Source organism: Pecten maximus, chromosome 18 (genome assembly GCF_902652985.1).
Source record: "Pecten maximus chromosome 18, xPecMax1.1, whole genome shotgun sequence".
Classification (NCBI taxonomy): Eukaryota; Metazoa; Mollusca; class Bivalvia; order Pectinida; family Pectinidae; genus Pecten; species Pecten maximus.
Window position 1 is genome coordinate 24,661,014 of NC_047032.1, and position 12,028 is coordinate 24,673,041.

Below are 12,028 nucleotides of genomic sequence, written 5' to 3' on the forward strand. Positions count from 1 at the left end.
GCCGTGTAGAGTAGACACTAGACTATATAACTGATATTGTCTGTTATTCCCCAGCCGTCTGTAGAGTAGACACTAGACTATATAACTGATATTGTCTGTTATTCCCTAACCGTCTATAGAGTAGACATTAGACTATATAACTGATATTGTCTGTTATTCCCTAGCCGTCTGTAGAGTAGACACTAGTCTATATAACTAATATTGTCTGTTATTCCCTAGCCGTGTAGAGTAGACATTAGACTATATAACTGATATTGTCTGCTATTTCATAACCGTCTGTAGAGTAGACACTAGTCTATATAACTGATATTGTCTGTTATTCCCTAGCCGTCTGTAGAGTAGACACTAGACTATATAACTGATATTGTCTGTTATTCCCTAGCCGTCTATAGAGTAGACACTAGACTATATAACTGATATTGTCTGTTATTCCCTAGTCGTCTGTAGAGTAGACACTAGACTATATAACTGATATTGTCTGTTATTCCCTAGCCGTCTATAGAGTAGACACTATACTATATAACTGATATTGTCTGTTATTCCCTAACGTCTATAGAGTAGACACTAGACTATATAACTGATATTGTCTGTTATTCCCTAGCCGTCTGTAGAGTAGACACTAGACTATATAGCTGATATTGTCCATTATTCCCTAGCCGTCTATAGAGTAGACACTAGACTATATAACTGATATTATTATTTTAGTTAGTTTTTGCGCCAATATCATTGGACGTTGAGACCCCACGTGACCATCCTTAAAACAGTGATCGACCGATAAAAGTTGATTGAAAAAGTTGATTGACCGATCCATCTATAAATAGATCGGGAAAAAACCGCGGCAGAGCATCAGAGCATGTTAGTCATTTGAGCGTTTGATTCAGAAGGGCACTGAAATAAACAGTCAAGCGTCTAGCGTGATCTTGATTGTAAACAATCGCAGACGAGACGAGTCGAAATGGCTGACAGGTTTGCTTCTCTGTCAGTGGATGAAAAAGACAGAATCTTTAACAATGCAGATGCGGCAAACACGAAAAGAGTTACCACGACGGCAGTGCGAGTATTTAGAGAATACCTTACAAGTAAAAGTCTTTCTGCGGAGTTTGAAAAATAATAAAACAGTTATAGCCTTTAGATTTCGGTCGATGCATGGTTTTATTGACCGAAGAAAAATTATCAACCTCGGACTTCGTCCTCGGTCGATAATTTTTCTTCGGTTAATAAAACCATGCATCGACCTCATCAAAAGGCTATAATTGTATATTATTATTTTAGTTAGTTTTTGCGCCAATATCATTGGACGTTGAGACCCCACGTGACCATCCTTAAAACAGTGATCGACCGATAAAAGTTGATTGAAAAAGTTGATTGACCGATCCATCTATAAATAGATCGGGAAAAAACCGCGGCAGAGCATCAGAGCATGTTAGTCATTTGAGCGTTTGATTCAGAAGGGCACTGAAATAAACAGTCAAGCGTCTAGCGTGATCTTGATTGTAAACAATCGCAGACGAGACGAGTCGAAATGGCTGACAGGTTTGCTTCTCTGTCAGTGGATGAAAAAGACAGAATCTTTAACAATGCAGATGCGGCAAACACGAAAAGAGTTACCACGACGGCAGTGCGAGTATTTAGAGAATACCTTACAAGTAAAAGTCTTTCTGCGGAGTTTGAAACGTATGAAATCTCCGAGCTAGATGAGGCCCTGGCTAACTTTTATCTTGAAATGAGGAACAAAAACGGAGAACTGTACAAAAAATCTACTCTCTTATCATACAGACACGGAATACAAAGACACTTGGAATTGCCCCAGATTCCTGTACCAGTATTCAACAGTTGTCAAAACATAACCATCAATTATAACATTTTTCAGAAATGAAAATTCTTTTGTTGTGACAGAAATTAATGTTCAAATTTGAAGAAATGTTTTATTGTTTATTTGATGAACACAAAACCAAAAAAAAAAATAAAACAGTTATAGCCTTTAGATTTCGGTCGATGCATGGTTTTATTGACCGAAGAAAAATTATCAACCTCGGACTTCGTCCTCGGTCGATAATTTTTCTTCGGTTAATAAAACCATGCATCGACCTCATCAAAAGGCTATAATTGTATATTGTCTGTTATTCCCTAACGTCTATAGAGTAGACACTAGACTATATAACTGATATTGTCTGTTATTCCCTAGCCGTCTAAAGAGTAGACACTAGACTATATAACTGATATTGTCCATTATTCTGTACCCGTCTGTAGATTAGACACTAGACTATATAACTGATATTGTCTGTTATTCCCTAGCCGTCTGTAGAGTAGACATTAGACTATATAACTGATATTGTCCATTATTCTGTACCCGTCTGTAGAGTAGACACTAGACTATATAACTGATATTGTCTGTTATTCCCTAGCCGTGTAGAGTAGACATTAGACTATATAACTGATATTGTCTGTTATTCACTAGCCGTCTGTAGAGTAGACACTACACTATATAACTGATATTGTCGGTTTTTCCCTAGCCGTCGGTAGAGTAGACACTAGACTATATAACTGATATTGTCTGTTATTCCCTAACCGTCTATAGAGTAGACATTAGACTATATAACTGATATTGTCTGTTATTCCCTAGCCGTGTAGAGTAGACACTAGACTATATAACTGATATTGTCTGTTATTCCCTAACGTCTATAGAGTAGACACTAGACTATATAACTGATATTGTCTGTTATTCCCTAACCGTCTATAGAGTAGACACTAGACTATATAACTGATATTGTCTGTTATTCCCTAGCCGTGTAGAGTAGACACTAGACTATATAACTGATATTGTCTGTTATTCTCTAACGTCTATAGAGTAGACACTAGACTATATAACTGATATTGTCTGTTATTCCCTAGCCGTCTGTAGATTAGACACTAGACTATATAACTGATATTGTCTGTTATTCCCTAACCGTCTATAGAGTAGACACTAGACTATATAACTGATACTGTCTGTTATTCCCTAGCCGTCTTAAGAGTAGACATTATACTATATAACTGATATTGTCTGTTATTCCCTAGCCGTCTGTAGAGTAGACACTAGACTATATAACTGATATTGTCTGTTATTCCCTAGCCGTCTGTAGAGTAGACACTAGACTATATAACTGATGTTGTCTGTTATTCCCTAACCGTCTATAGAGTAGACACTAGACTATATAACTGATATTGTCTGTTATTCCCTGGCCGTCTGTAGAGTAGACATTAGACTATATAACTGATATCGTATGTTATTCCTTAACCGTCTATAGAGTAGACACTAGACTATATAACTGATACTGTCTGTCATTCCCTAGCTGTCTGTAGAGTAGACATTAGACTATATAACTGATATTGTCTGTTATTCCCTAGCCGTGTAGAGTAGACATTAGACTATATAACTGATATTGTATGTTATTCCCTAACCGTCTATATAGTAGACACTAGACTATATAACTGATACTGTCTGTCATTCCCTAGCTGTCTGTAGAGTAGACACTAGACTATATAACTGATATTGTCTGTCATTCCCTAGCCGTCTGTAGAGTAGACACTAGTCTATATAACTGATATTGTCTGTTATTCCCTAGCCGTCTATAGAGTAGACACTAGACTATATAACTGATATTGTCTGTTATTCCCTAGCCGTCTATAGAGTAGACACTAGACTATATAACTGATATTGTCTGTTATTCCCTAGCCGTCTATAGAGTAGACACTAGACTATATAACTGATATTGTCTGTTATTCCCTAGCGGTCTGTAGAGTAGACACTAGACTCTATAATTGATATTGTCTGTTATTCCCTAGCCGTCTATAGAGTAGACACTAGACTATATAACTGATATTGTCTGTTATTCCCTAGCCATCTGTAGAGTAGACACTAGACTATATAACTGATATTGTATGTTATTCCCTAGCCGTCTGTAGAGTAGACACTAGACTATATAACTGATACTGTCTGTTATTCCCTAGCCGTCTGTAGAGTAGACACTACACTATATAACTGATATTGTCTGTTATTCCCTAGCGGTCTGTAGAGTAGACACTAGACTCTATAATTGATATTGTCTGTTATTCCCTAGCCGTCTATAGAGTAGACACTAGACTATATTACTGATATTGTCTGTTATTCCCTAGCCATCTGTAGAGTAGACACTAGACTATATAACTGATATTGTCTGTTATTCCCTAGCCGTCTATAGAGTAGACACTAGACTATATAACTGATATTGTCTGTTATTCCTTAGCGGTCTGTAGAGTAGACACTAGGCTCTATAATTGATATTGTCTGTTATTCCCTAGCCGTCTATAGAGTAGACACTAGACTATATAACTGATATTGTCTGTTATTCCCTAGCCATCTGTAGAGTAGACACTACACTATATAACTGATATTGTCTGTTATTCCCTAGCCGTCTGTAGAGTAGACACTAGACTATCTAACTGATATTGTCTGTCATTCCCTAGCCGTCTGTAGAGTAGACAGACTATATAACTGATATTGTCTGTTATTCCCTAGCCGTCTGTAGAGTAGACACTAGACTCTATAACTGATATTGTCTGTTATTCCCTAGCCGCCTGTAGATTAGACACTAGACTATATAACTGATATTGTCTGTTATTTCCTAGCTGTCTGTAGAGTAGACACTTGACTATATAACTGATATTGTCTGTTATTCCCTAGCCGTCTATAGAGTAGACACTACACTATATAACTGATATTGTCTGTTATTCCCTAGCCGTCTGTAGAGTAGACACTAGACTATATAACTGATATTGTCTGTTATTCCCTAACCGTCTATAGAGTAGACACTAGACTATATAACTGATATTGTCTGTTATTCCCTGGCCGTCTGTAGAGTAGACATTAGACTATATAACTGATATTGTCTGTTATTCCTTAACCGTCTATAGAGTAGACACTAGACTATATAACTGATACTGTCTGTCATTCCCTAGCTGTCTGTAGAGTAGACATTAGACTATATAACTGATATTGTCTGTTATTCCCTAGCCGTGTAGAGTAGACATTAGACTATATAACTGATATTGTATGTTATTCCCTAACCGTCTATATAGTAGACACTAGACTATATAACTGATACTGTCTGTCATTCCCTAGCTGTCTGTAGAGTAGACACTAGACTATATAACTGATACTGTCTGTCATTCCCTAGCCGTCTGTAGAGTAGACACTAGTCTATATAACTGATATTGTCTGTTATTCCCTAGCCGTCTATAGAGTAGACACTAGACTATATAACTGATATTGTCTGTTATTCCCTAGCCGTCTATAGAGTAGACACTAGACTATATAACTGATATTGTCTGTTATTCCCTAGCCGTCTATAGAGTAGACACTAGACTATATAACTGATATTGTCTGTTATTCCCTAGCGGTCTGTAGAGTAGACACTAGACTCTATAATTGATATTGTCTGTTATTCCCTAGCCGTCTATAGAGTAGACACTAGACTATATAACTGATATTGTATGTTATTCCCTAGCCGTCTGTAGAGTAGACACTAGACTATATAACTGATACTGTCTGTTATTCCCTAGCCGTCTGTAGAGTAGACACTACACTATATAACTGATATTGTCTGTTATTCCCTAGCCGTCTGTAGAGTAGACACTAGACTATATAACTGATATTGTCTGTCATTCCCTAGCCGTCTGTAGAGTAGACAGACTATATAACTGATATTGTCTGTTATTCCCTAGCCGTCTGTAGAGTAGACACTAGACTCTATAACTGATATTGTCTGTTATTCCCTAGCCGCCTGTAGATTAGACACTAGACTATATAACTGATATTGTCTGTTATTTCCTAGCTGTCTGTAGAGTAGACACTTGACTATATAACTGATATTGTCTGTTATTCCCTAGCCGTCTATAGAGTAGACACTAGACTATATAACTGATATTGTCTGTTATTCCCCAGCCGTCTATAGAGTAGACACTAGACTATATAACTTATATTGTCTGTTATTCCCTAGCCGTCTATAGAGTAGACACTAGACTATATAACTGATATTGTCTGTTATTCCCTAGCCGTCTTTAGATTAGACACTAGACTATATAACTGATACTGTCTGTTATTCCCTAGCCGTCTGTAGAGTAGACATTGGCCTATATAACTGATATTGTCTGTTATTCCCTAGCGGTCTGTAGATTAGACACTAGACTATATAACTGATATTGTCTGTTATTCCCTAGCCGTCTAAAGAGTAGACACTAGACTATATAACTGATAATGTCTGTTATTTCCTAGCCGTCTGTAGAGTAGACATTAAACTATATAACTGATATTGTCTGTTATTCCCTAGCCGTCTGTAGAGTAGACATTAGCCTATATAACTGATATTGTCTGTTATTCCCTAGCCGTCTGTAGATTAGACACTAGACTATATAACTGATATTGTCTGTTATTCCCTAGCCGTCTGTAGAGTAGACACTAGACTATATAACTGATATTGTTTGTTATTCCCTAGCCGTCTGTAGAGTAGACACTAGACTATATAACTGATATTGTCTGTTATTCCCTAGCCGTCTGTAGATTAGACACTAGATTATATAACTGATATTGTCTGTTATTCCCTAGCCGTCTGTAGAGTAGACACTAGACTATATAACTGATATTGTCTGTTATTCCCTAGCCGTCTATAGAGTAGACACTAGACTATATAACTGATATTGTCTGTTATTCCCTAGCGGTCTGTAGAGTAGACACTAGACTATATAACTGATATTGTCTGTCATTCCCTAGCCGTCTGTAGAGTAGACAGACTATATAACTGATATTGTCTGTTATTCCCTAGCCGTCTGTAGAATAGACACTAGACTATATAACTGATATTGTCTGTTATTCCCTACCCGTCTGTAGAGTAGACACTAGACTATATAACTGACATTGTCTGTTATTCCCTAGCCGTCTATAGAATAGACACTAGACTATATAACTGATATTGTCTGTTATTCCCTAGCCGTCTATAGAATAGACACTAGACTATATAACTGGTATTGTCTGTTATTCCCTAGCCGTCTGTGGAGTACACACTAGACTATATAACTGATATTGTCTGTTATTCCCTAACGTCTGTAGAGTAGACACTAGACTATATAACTGATATTGTCTGTTATTCCCTAGCCGTCTATAGAGTAGGCACTAGACTATATAACTGATATTGTCTGTTATTCCCTAACCGTCTATAGAGTAGGCACTAGACTATATAACTGATATTGTCTGTTATTCCCTAGCCGTCTATCGAATAGACACTAGACTATATAACTGATATTGTCTGTTATTCCCTAACGTCTATAGAGTAGACATTAGACTATATAACTGATATTGTCTGTTATTTCCTAGCCGTCTGTAGAGTAGACACTAGACTATATAACTGATATTGTCTGTTATTCCCTAGCCGTCTGTAGAGTAGACACTAGACTATATAACTGATATTGTCTGTTATTCCCTAGCCGTCTGTAGAGTAGACACTAGACTATATAACTGATATTGTCTGTTATTCCCTACCCGTCTGTAGAGTAAACACTAGACTATATAACTGATATTGTCTGTTATTCCCTAGCCGTCTGTAGAGTAGACACTAGACTATATAACTGATATTGTCTGTAATTTCCTAGCCGTCTGTAGAGTAGACTATATAACTGATAGACACTTTAAATTGTATTTTCTGTTTTTTTTTTTTTTTTTTACATAGCCCCTTGTACCCCGCCTCCTTGTAAGAATGGCGGAACCTGTCAGGCAGACAGAATGCGTTACAAATGCCTCTGTCCAGACAGCTACACAGGGGCCACATGTGATTCGAGAGGTATGCATCAACTCACAAGCTTGTGTTTTCATATAATGGGTAGAAATCATTGGCTTTTAATGTCCTGTGATGACACAGGTTTAAAATGATACCTCTCAATAAATAAATAAATTAAGCATACAATATAATTGCCATAATAGTCAAGCTTTACCATAATAAAATGTAAATACTAGTAATGCTTGGGATTGTTAAAACAATATGTCGATGAATGATAGGCCTCATTGTATATAAATCTGACATTTGGCCTAAGCATTTTTAAAAGAATGGAAAAATTGGGGAATTAAAAGATTCAAAGAATTTAAAAATAACGTAATCTGATTAAAGACCTTATATAACACATGATAATTCAAAACTTGGTCCAAATTTCTGTCGATAATAGTGTATATTTAAACGGAATAAATGTATTTGAACAAGTACTTGTGTCAGTGTGTATGAGGTGATAGCCTCCTCTTATCCTTGTTAGTATGAGTTATATTGTTAATATGTTCTCATTATTTATTCCACGTTGGCAGTTTCATAGAGAAAATCTATATAGGTTGTACCTGTTATTCTATCCATTAAACAATAAAAATATCAGCTTTGTCCATACAATTAGATGCTCCCACTTATATCAATATAACTTTCAACATTTTGTCATTATTCAACCGCACGTTTGAATCTATATCAGTTGATTAAATTTGAAACAATCGTAAATTGTCATCACAAGTATTTGTTAGTGACGTATAGATTAAAAGATATACATACTAGTATATATAATTGCTGTCTGTTCAGAAATAAAATATCTGTAGTACGATGAACATTGAATTATTTATCATTGCCTCCAACATAAATCAATGAAAATTTTAAACGTTGTAAACTCATTTTACACAGCATTGATTCCAAACTTTTCATAATTTTTTATGTACAAATTTGCTTTGTTTTCAGTATCAACAAGCGGATAATAAAGTCCAGAAACTCTGACGTTGTAAGCATGCTTATGTTAATTATTTTCTGGTAGTACATGAACATGTCTTCAAGAAAACAAAGTAGTATTTACTTGTTTGGTTTCAATACTTTAATAATAATATGAAACTTTGATCTCTGATTAGATGATTTTGTTTCATCTCTATGGTTTCCAGATTTCGATTCATAATATAACTTCTCTATTACTGATTAACTTCATTCTATTTCAGATCCACATTCAAACAGGTAGTCTGCCAATAACCAGGAATTCTCTTTTCCTAAGTCCGCATCTCCCGGGCAATGACTGGCATACCCATTCAACACTCGACTTCGAATGATATATTACGAGTTTTATTTTGTAACATTATATGTTGTGATAACATTCTATAATAATATTGAAACATTATGTTATAATTAACAGCCTATTGTACTAGCATTGTTATTCTCAGTCTCGACGTATCTTCTCCGTAGACCAGTAGCTGTAACAGTGAACAAATCAGAATATGGCAAATTTTGTAAATATATCAAACAACTACGACTTCTCCTTGCTTACTTAATTTAAAGTGTCCACAACCACTGTTTGTAAAATAAGTGCAAAAGTATAGTATCGTCTTAAAAGAATCCATGTTATTGCTTGAAACCAGAACACTGCGCGGACTATATCTTCGACCCATTATATTATTTATAATAAATCACCGTTTAATGAGTGTGAACTCCACAGTTATTGTCGCTTTAGTTTCTGTCTAAAATTGAAAAATCTCGAGTGACATAAATGGCGCATTTTCAGTAAAAAGTAATTTTTCATATTTTTATAATAATTGATGAAATTTAGGGTGTTTTGTAAATAGTATTGACAACACTTTAAAATTATTTTGAGTCCATATATTGTCGTATTCGTTGTACAATTATCTTAAATTTTGCTTTAGGGGAAGCATTTTCGTTCATTTTAATCATTATTATGTGGACACATGATATTGTTTCGGCATCCTGTGCCTTATACAGTAAGTTTCTTTTAAGTATTTCTTTGTGTCAGTGTGTTTTGAGGAGAGTGTTAGCTGACCCAATATAACGCACAATCATCGTTTTATTTTACAAGGGAGGTAACTCAATAAACGATTCACGTACAATCACCGACTTATACAATACAAGGGAGGTAAATCCACCAACTCACAAAACGATTTATGTACTGTCGCTGACCTGTACCACATAAGAGAGGCGAATTCAACAATTCACTAAACGACGGACATACAGTCACTCACTACACTGGTGAGGTAAGCTCACTAACTCACCCAAAATAGTAATATCTCATCTCCTTCTCACTTCACAGGGGAGGTAATCTGAATACCTCACTAACATAGTAATATCTCATCTCCTCACTTAACAGGGGAGGTAATCTGAATACCTCGCTAACATAGTAATATCTCATCTCCTCACTTAACAGGGGAGGTAATATGTATATCTCACTAACATAGTAATATCTCATCTCAATCACACTTCACAGGGGAGGTAATCTGAATACCTCACTAACATAGTAATATCTCATCTCCTTCTCACTTAACAGGGGAGGTAATCTGAATACCTCGCGAACATAGTAATTTATCATCACCAACTTACTATACACGGGAAATGAAAATTCGACAACTAATTCTAAGAGGGAGGTATACTGACTAACTCACTATACAAGGGAGGTAAACTGAATAACCCACTTAACGAGGAAGGTACGTGTATAACCACTTACAAACTGCACAAGGGAGGTAAACACAATTACTTATTACACAAGAGAAACGTGTCCATGATCACTGCATCACAATAAGGTATAACTAACTGTATGTGTTACACATAATCACCACAACGGGTTGGAGAGAAAAACCAAAAAACGAGGGAAGACAGCAATATATGACATTATCCTATATCAAGAATACTATCTTCAAAATCGACTTTAAATATATATTTGTGTATTTTTTTTTTGTATTTTGATTGTTGGATTTAGGAAAGGATCCCATGAAAATTTCTTAATGGATGCCTCAAAATAAACATACAACGCATATATTCAATGTAAATATGTTCCTCTTATAATGTATGTAACTTATTTTCAGTTTGAGGTGGAGGATGTGAGAGGATGTCTTACACGGATTTGTTACTCGATAATCAATTATTGTCAATTGTAGGCCTGGTTTATGTGTAGTATCTGGTGTCTAGCCCACTTAATAACGTATATGAAGTCAATTCTTCATATTGTAATTAGAGTCAGTATCTTGTCAACGAAAAAATGGCATGACAACGGTACGAAAAGAAAGCCTGTCCTATGTAGAGACCGATCCACTTTCCGGGTCGTTTTTTAGCTTGAATTAGTTCAATGATGTACCAACTATTGCCATGGTCCTGAGCCGCCCGTGATATCTCATATCTATACTTATTATATCTGCTATCGAACATTGAAACATATATAACAAATATAAGAGTATATCTACGTTACTCCCGGGAGGTAATACCACAACGTTAATATCAGAGACCATGAACAGGTATTGTGTTAAAGTAGCCAAGTCACGTCTGAGTAGAATCATTTATGTTTTTTAAGGTTGGAGCTAATAACCAAGGTCTCTAACGTGGAATTATTATGTTTACTGTTATGTTGTTGTTGATTTATGTTTATTAAATATTGTACTGCAAGCAAATTGTTTTACGTCGAATTATTCTTTCATTTATTCGTTATGAGAGCTTATTTTGCTTATTTTTTTTTATTCAAGATCGATTGTTTAAATTACAGGGACTTGAGAATTGATTACAGTTTACATGTATTTGGACCTTTCCCAATATTTTGAGACGTTTTATATAAAAAAAAATGGGGGGGGGGGGGGGGGGGGGGGGGGGGTATTTAAAAAATTCGGTAAAAATGACCCCCCCCGGTGTAAATTATATATAGAACGGTGGAAAGCTTCATGTGACAAAATATCAACACCGCCTACGTTTCTCAATGAAAAAAAAATCTGTTGAGTGTAGAGAAATATGTTTATAATCGTTGTAAAGATGGATAGTATTTTTTCTTTCAATAACATCATATAAACACGTAGAATGTATTCTTATTCCGTCGTTAGTTGTAAGTTGCTCTAACTAGGGAAGGTCCAAATTTAAAAAACAAATTTTAAACCCTTTTTTAAACCCCAAAATTTTTTAAAATTTTTCCTAAAAAAGCCCTGGGGGGTTTATGGGTTTAAACCCCCAAAATTTTTTTTAAC